At 44.3% G+C, this 8,417-nt stretch overlaps 1 long non-coding RNA gene across 1 annotated transcript; it reads right to left on the bottom strand.

Moving 5' to 3' along the window:
• Nucleotides 1–6,639: 6,639 nt before the first annotated feature.
• Nucleotides 6,640–7,945, bottom strand: LOC144333229 (uncharacterized). The gene is made up of 3 exons (XR_013401738.1): nucleotides 7,818–7,945; nucleotides 7,637–7,713; nucleotides 6,640–7,023 (listed from the first exon to the last, which is right to left on the bottom strand). It is a non-coding gene; the product is annotated as an uncharacterized LOC144333229 (long non-coding RNA).
• Nucleotides 7,946–8,417: the final 472 nt, after the last annotated feature.

Here is an 8,417-nt window from a genome sequence, read left to right as displayed (position 1 = left end):
CCCCCAAGATTACCTATTTACTTTCAATACATGCTGACAGGCTGTGTTTATACAGCCCACACATAGATGAGGAAAACTTACACAGTAAACTCCTCACCTTCTGGGAGGACTTTGTGGCTCAGTAAAAATGACAGAAGGATTTCATGGAATGATACAGCTCTATATCCTAAACACCTTTAACCCAAGCGTTTATATGAATTTGTACAATAGCCACTAGGTATAAAAATAGTGTACCTATGCATCCTGGAATAATCAACCCACATGAAGCCACCAGAAACTATTCAGCTGGTGAATGTATTACCCTTCAGATGGTGAAGTGTTTCTCATGCATTGGCAGTGGACTGCTCAATGTTTGGGAATGGCTGGAATAAATGAGAGGGTTTGTTTGTTTGTTTGTTTGTTTTGAGACGGAGTCTCGCTTTGTCACCCAGGCTGGAGTGCGGGGGCGCGCGATCTCCGCTCACTGCAAGCTCCGCCTCCCGGGTTCACGCCATTCTCCTGCCTCAGCCTCCCACTAGCTGGGACTACAGGACCCGCCCCCACGCCCGGCTAATTTTTTGTATTTTTAGTAGAGACGGGGTTTCAACGTGTTAGCCAGGATCCTCTCGATCTCCTGACCTCGTGATCCGCCCACCTCGGCCTCCCAAAGTGCTGGGATTACAGGCGTGAGCCACCGCGCCCGGCAATGAGAGGTTTTTTTAATCCTTCCAAAGTTATCTGTATTTTAAAAGTTTATTACGAATGAAGCGTCCATGTCTTGAGTGAGTGTGTGTGTGTGAGAGAGAGAGAGAGAGAGGGAGACAGAGAGAGAGAGAGAGAGAGAGAGATCCTTTTTGGGAAACCACTGATGAGGCTGTCTGGACTCTCATCCTGGGAAAATGTACGCATGCATATACGCACAATTTTATATAAAATTCAGAGGTTTTATGGTTTACTGAAAGATTAGAAAGACTTACATCAATTGATATGATTTTAGGTCGTGCAAAAGATCAACTGAAACCCTTCAGGAAATAAAAATATTAGGCACGTAAGACACTCCCTGGTTTAAACACATACACACACACACCCCACACACACACAGCCAGAGTTGTTGACTTCAGTTAGGAAGATGACGCATCTAAAGTCATCATTAGCTACCTCACACAAGCTCTGACAACTCCAAATTGCTTTTCTCTCCCTAGTTTACAGTTTGCCGTTCCAGATCTCAGTGTTTTTGCTCCTGTTCACCTCCTCTTTCTCTCCTGTCCAATTCAGCTCCACCTTAAGAATGAGTAGAGACCCTGTCTTTCAGAAAGCCTCATCTGGCTTCCTAAACCCTTTCTGTTCACAGCAAGGCCAGATGCCCCAAATATCGTCTGCACAATAATACATCATTTCATACTGAAACAGGAAAAGTTCCCTTGTCCACCTTGCAGGCCACGTGATGGGGGGTGTGGCTCACTTTTTCAGGGCCCCATTGCTCAAACCCCTAAAGGGAGCATCCCAGGGCAGTGTCTAGGGGTGAATGCTTACATGCTTACAGTTCCTGAAGCCCCAGACAGCGTGTGTTACAGGGAGCTCTTTTTTTTTTTTTTTTTTTTTTTTTTTTGAGACGGAATCTCGCTCTGCCGCCCAGGCTGGAGTGCAGTGGCACGATCTCAGCTCACTGCAAGCTCCACCTCCTGGGTTTACGCCATTCTCCTGCCTCAGCCTCCCGCGTATCTGGGACTACAGGCGCCCGCCACCATGCCCTGCTAATTTTTGGTAATTTTTGTAGAGACGGGGTTTCACCGTGTTAGCCAGGATGGTCTGGATCTCCTGACCTCATGATTCGCCTGCCTCGGCCTCCCAAAGTGCTGGGATTACAGGCATGAGCCACCGCGCCGGGCCAGGGCGCTCTCCTATTTTAACCCTCCCTAGGCAGCTTGATCCCCCGCCTTATCTCGAGGACAAGAGGGCTTTCTGTATCCTGGGGTTTCTTGCCTTGGTGTACCAGAAGAATTGGATCACACGTGGGCTTGGAGAATGAAGACAAGGTTTTATTGAGTGGAAGTAGCTTTCAGCAGATGGGGGAACCAGAAGGGAGACGGAGTGGGAAGTTGGTTTTCCTGCTGGAGTCAGGTGGCTCAGCAGCCTGGCTCTCCTCTGACCACCTCCTCCAAACCCCATGCTGTTCCTCCGGTGGATGGCCTGCCGGCCTGCAGATACTTGTCGGTGTGCTCTAGACTTCCAGCTGCTTGTGTGTTCCTCCGCCAATGTGCTCCTCTTGACGTCCATCTGCTTGTGTCTCTGCCTGGTAGGGTCTCAGGGAGTTTTATAGGCACAGGATGTGGATGTGAGCGGCCAGGGTGGTCTTGGGAAATGCAACATTTGGGCAGGAAAATAGAAATGCCTCTCCTCACCTAGGTCTGTGGGAGCAGGCCTGGGGGTGGAACCCTAGCAGAGGACCACAGCCCTCCTCTACCCAGCACTTCCCTGCTGGCCTTCTGTATCCATAGGGTCTCTAGACTGTGAGCCACTTGAGTGCAGGAACTCTGAGTTATTTAATTCTGCGTCCTCAGATCTTAACTCAGTGCCTGCTACTGAGAAATGTTTTTGAATGAATGAATAGTGCACATATGCGTGTGATACATGCACTCAGTATTTAAATTCAGGTGCCTTAAAGTTCACAACCCTTGACCTTGTGTTCAAGAGAACTTGATACAATACCACAGCCTTTGAACAAGCTTGTTTAAAAGGAGCAAGTAATCATGAATAAATGATCTTCTCTCTCACTTTCAGCTAAGTATACTTTGAAAGGAAATGGGCCAGTTCCCTTACGGGTGAGTTCTCAAGTGGTCAGTTTTTGGTATGTGAATTTTTATGATAAATATTTCCCTTTCCTTTTCATTACACTGTTAATTATTGTTGTATAAAGAAGTGTACCTGTCTGTGGCATAAAATTTTAACAACACAAAGTAACCTTTCTTCCTCCCCAGAAGCAACCATTTGTAGTATTCATTAACCTTTCACAGAGAGTCTAGGCATATTAAAAAATAAATGACATCTTTTGTTACAGTTTAAGACATCCATTCAGAGAAATAATTTGCTGTGGTTAAAATAGTCTCAATATTTGACAGCTGCCATAAGGAAGAAATAGCATGTTGTAGAGGGGCTTCTTCAGGGACAGGCTGAGTCTAAGGTGCCTGTAAGGTTTCCAGGCAAATGTATCCAGAAGATAGCTAAAAGAGAGGTCTGAGGCTCAGGAGAGAAGTCAGGAGGTAGCGATCAAGGGTAACAAATTGTTGATGCCCCTGGAATGATGTAACAGCCCAAGCAGCATAGATGGTGGGCGAGATGCTGGCATCACACTAAATCCTAGGAAGCACCAATATATAGGACAGATGCAAGAAGAGCGAATACCCAAACCCAGGAAGTCTAAGTTAGGGTCACTCTAACAGCAGATTTAATAGCAGCAGATTTTCAAAATCAAAATAAGAGCAAATTTTATACTCTACTTTTAAATTACACTGATATGCACTAAAAAGGCCAGTATTGTGAATACTGAAAAGAGAAAGTATCAGTAGTTCAGTGAGAGATGGAAGAAAAAGTATCCATCAAATACCTATTGATGATTACTGCGGGCTAGGAATGTAGGAATATAATAGGGAATGGTACCGTCCCTTTACAGGTTCCTATTTCTGTGAAATTGTAAGTCTGGAGGCAGATGATCTTTCTTCCACATGGCTGGTGGAACATTCAAAGTGGAGAGATCAGTCTCAGGTTGCCCTGATGTGAATCATCCACTTACACTTAGGAAGATTTTGAAAACCTTGTAAACATCTATTTCCTAAGCTGTTCAAACCTGCGTCTAGGAAGAGAGGTCAGGAGTGCATCAAGGTAAACATGCAAAACATATCAGAGAAGAAGAACAGGAGGAGGAGAAGGAGGAGGGGGAGAGGGAGCATCACCAACGGGTCTGAGGCTTCCGTATTTTTATGTCATCTTCATTCATTGGTCTGCTTAACAAAAAAGGAAGCCACTGTAAAGACATAGAAAAAAACAAACATTTTTCCTACTCTCTACTCCCCGCAACACAATCCACATGGAACACCTCTGTGACCTCTGGTCTGGCTCCAAAATGTGTCAGGATTTCTCTTGACCAGCAATGAAGCTATTCTGACACCAGGTATGTGTAGATTTTCCCCCACGACACTGGCAAACAAGCAATTCTGCAGCAGAAATCAGCTGGGTGTCCTTTAATTCTATTCAATTCTGAGACTGTTTGCCTAGAGATAGCATCGGTTCCCACAGAATGAGGGCTCAGTCCCACAAGACAGCCCTCCCACTTCCAATGCCAACCAAAAGCCCCAGGTTATTTTACCTGTGCTTCTGACCAACTGGCTATAAATCAGGGTTCCCACACCCCCTCTCAAGTTTGATTAATTCGTTAGAGCAGCTCACAGAACTCAGGATTATTTACCAGTTTATTATTAAGGATATTACAAAGGATATGAAGAGATACATAAAACAAGCCATGTGGGAAGGAGAGTGGTGCTTCTACGTCCTCCACAGTGACACCACCCTCCAGGAACATGGAAAGTCTCAGAACCTAGTCCTTTTTGGTTTTTATGGAGCCTTCATTACAGAGTCATGACTGATGAAACCATTGGCCATTGGTGATCAACTAAACCTTCAGCCCCTGTCCCCTCCCTGGAGGCGGCAGGGTGTGGGGAGGAGGCTGAAAAATTCCAGCCCTCTAATCCTGCCTTGGTCCTGAAACTACCTAGGACCACCAGCCACCAATCAACTCATTAGCAAACAAAAAGGGAAGAAGACTAAATATACACTTCACAGTACAACTACCATTAAATTATTTCCTGCAATATGTCTTGAACTCTTTTACGCACTGAAGATACAGAGATGAAAGATGAGCCTCTAGAGGTTTGCAGTGTACAAGTAAATCAACAGACTCTACCTGTTGGTATGAGTAGGTGTCCCACCGCTCCCAGGGGCCCCTTTTACATGCACAAGTACACAGGCCATGGCCCAGACCGATATATGTAGAGGCAATAAAGGGGACCCTCCCCGCTTTGGGGATAAAGAAATTACATAGGGAATTTTACACTAGGAACTGTTAGTCCTTTCATGGTTGCAGTTATGGGCATATCCTGCCACTTTATCTAATCTGAGCTCTGCGACAATCCGTTGCTATGTGTAGAGATGAGGAAGATTAAGAAAGATGACACTGTCTATTCACTGTGACATAGCTAATCATGGGAAAGCCTGAATTTGACCCCAGACACTCTAACAGAGAACATACACATGTGATCATCACCCTCTCTGCTTCCTGTATTTGCCTATCGTCTTGACCAAAGCATTTGGGATTAAACTATATGATTCTTATTTACGGGGTGGAGTGAAGGCGGTGAGGGTAGAGAGCCAAAGATAAGGTTTGAGACTCTTTAGAAACTTAGAACAGTTATCCACAAAATGTGTACTTTGGAAACCTGTATCAGAATCACTTGGATATTTATTAAGCACACAGTCTCTTGAACTCCACCCCATCCTCACTGATTCAGAATCTTTATAGGGTATTTAAGAAATATTAGTTTGAACTGTGATACAATAGTTTTTAAAACTCCACTACTATAATTACAAAACATTGAATGTTGTACAGTTTAAAGGAAAATTCAGAATTTCTGAAAATGCTTCTAAATATGCAATACCATGCAGGTCAGCCTACATCTTCGCCATCTAAAGCACCTATTTTAAAGTAGGAAATTGAGCATTATTCACAAGTCTTGATTATATAAAAAGGCTCTGCAGCCACAATAAACAATTCTGGGCTTGCCAATGTAAACAACTAGAAAACTGAGCAAGACAGGAGAAACCAGTTTTTAGACATTATAAAATAGGCACAAGAATGTGGTCCTTGCAAAATAGTAAAGAAGATAATCATTATAATTGCCTTGACTTTCTTCCTGAAGGGATTTTTTGGACCACATTGGACATACAAGTCCAAGCAGAACACTGCAGTCTCGCTGAGTCGGAAAGACAGGGACTGGAGTTCAGGAAAGCTCAGGCGGCTGGAATGTGTGGGGTGCACTTAAGACAGGAGGGCAGCAAGGAACCACTGAGAGGAGCTGTAAACGAAATGATTCTCAGAACCCAATCCAGAGATATTCAAACTCGGGTCATCCATTGTGTACGGATCCTGTTGAAGACCAGGGCTTCAGTACATCGCCCAGAAGTGTAAACCTTGGTAATATGTATAAACCAGCCATAGAGCAAGACCACTCTAGACCTGCTCTAACAGTTTAAAAACAAGCCTCCATAGCATCAAGCTGATCCACAAGTAACTTAAATGTCTGTCAAACAAACTTCCACACTCTTTATAAAATACAGTAAAATCCGGACACTTAACTTTCAGAAAACAGATGAGAAGGATATACTTTCCAACTCATCTTCTAAGGCCAGCATTAGCCTAATACCAAAATCATCAAAAAGTTACCAGAAAACTACAAACTAATTCTAGAGATCTAAGATGTAAAAATTCTCAGCAAAATATTAACAAATGAAATCCAACCACCTACTGAAAGAATACTACCACGTGGCCACACAGGTAAGAGTTTATTCCAAGTGTTTCACGTGTCCGTGTGACGAGATCACCAAACAGGCTTTGTGTGAGCAACATGGTTGTTTATTTCACCTGGGTGCAGGCAGGCTGAGTCCAAAAAAGGAGTCAACAAAGGTGATGGGATTATCATGAGTTCTTACAGGTTTTGGGACAGGCAGTGGAGTTAAGAGCAATGTTTTGGGGGCAGGGGGTGGATCTCACAAAGTACATTCTCAAGGCTGGGGAGAATTACAAAGAACCTTCTTAAGGGTGGGGGAGATTATAAAGAACATTGATCAGTTAGGATGGGGTAGAAACGAATCACAATGGTGGAATGTCATCAGTTAAGCTATTTTCACTTCTGTGGATCTTCAGTTGCTTCAGGCCATCCAGATGTATACGTGCAGGTTACTGGGGATATGATGGCTTAGCTTGGGTTCAGAGGCCTGACAAGTGTAATCAAAGATAAATACTAAATCATTATATTAATACAAACAGATAAGGTGTTTGCTAAATTCAGCACCTATTCTTAATAAACAAAAATAAAAACAAAAACAAAAGCACCCCCACTGAATTTAGTATCACACTTAATACTGACTTAAGGGCTTTCTCCTTAGATTGGGAACAAGAGATAGATGTCTACTCTCCTATCAGCTGCTCAATAAAAGTGCCAGTGCAATAAAGCAACAACAAAATAGTTTAAAAAGCATCTAAACAAGTCTGGATTGTTGAAGTTACACATAGAGTCACATAAGACCAAACAATGGCATGCTTGAGGAATGCACTGTTGCATCTCAATGGTCTGGGAATTCCAAAGAGCAAGTCCATACCCCTGTAAGTGTGGGGGATGAGGTGAGGGCTCTCTGTCAACCAATGAGACTTTATCCCCACCTGCAATTATTCCCTAAATAATTAGGGCAGGAAATGGGGACTTTAGGGGCTCAGCTTAGACAGGGTAGAAGAGGAAACTGTTTGGGTGAGGGAGAAGGGACAAGATGGAGGAAGGTGAACAAGAAGGCACCGCCCCTGTTACTTCCGGGTTCTTCATCACCAACTTACCCGCCCGTGGGAAAATGCATCCCGCGCCCAGGAAAATGCAGCCGCGCCAGGGAAAATGCAGATCAACTGAGCAGGTGCTGCAGGACATCAATCCCCAAGAGATCGAAACTTACCCAGCCACGCCTATGGAGACGGCCCTATCATGCCTTTATCCCACCCACTGCCCTCCCCCTTCCAGTACCAATGCATAAAAGTCAGCTGCCAGTAGCAGCCGGCCGGCACCGGCATTCCTGGACCGGAGAACCTCACCGGAGAGCGCTGGCGGGACTTCCCTGGCCTCCCACACCTGAGGACCAGAGAACCTCGCAGGAGAGTGTGCGCATATTTGCAATAAAAGACTGCCACTTTCTTATGTACTTTGGCCTCATGTTTAATTACTTAGCTCTCCTAAATTAAGTTACATTAAATTAAATTAAGACAGAAACACCTTCCTTTCTCTGGACTTTGTGAAACAGTGGCCTCCTTGTGTTCAAGGCTAGTCCTTTTTGGAGGGAAGCAGTTCCCTACAATTTGTAGTTGGGTCCAGAACTAAGAGTGACATCTGCAGAGGAGCCTGCATCTGTGGACTCTGGAATGGCTATCTATAGGTTCCAGTTTTAGGCTTTCTGTGTTATAATTCCCTTCTGTTTTTCTTAAACTATCTGATAAATTTTAATAAACATTATAACCTAATGTCTGCTCCCACTGGAGAGAATAATCTGTTATCATCCTTCTCCCAAGGAAAAGCAAGTGGCACTTGGGAGAAGCTGGTCTCAAAATGGAAGAGGGGACCTGCAGGAGA

This window comes from Macaca mulatta, chromosome 11, assembly GCF_049350105.2.
Source record: "Macaca mulatta isolate MMU2019108-1 chromosome 11, T2T-MMU8v2.0, whole genome shotgun sequence".
Taxonomy (NCBI): Eukaryota; Metazoa; Chordata; class Mammalia; order Primates; family Cercopithecidae; genus Macaca; species Macaca mulatta.
This window is presented reverse-complemented; position numbering and strand designations above follow the sequence as displayed.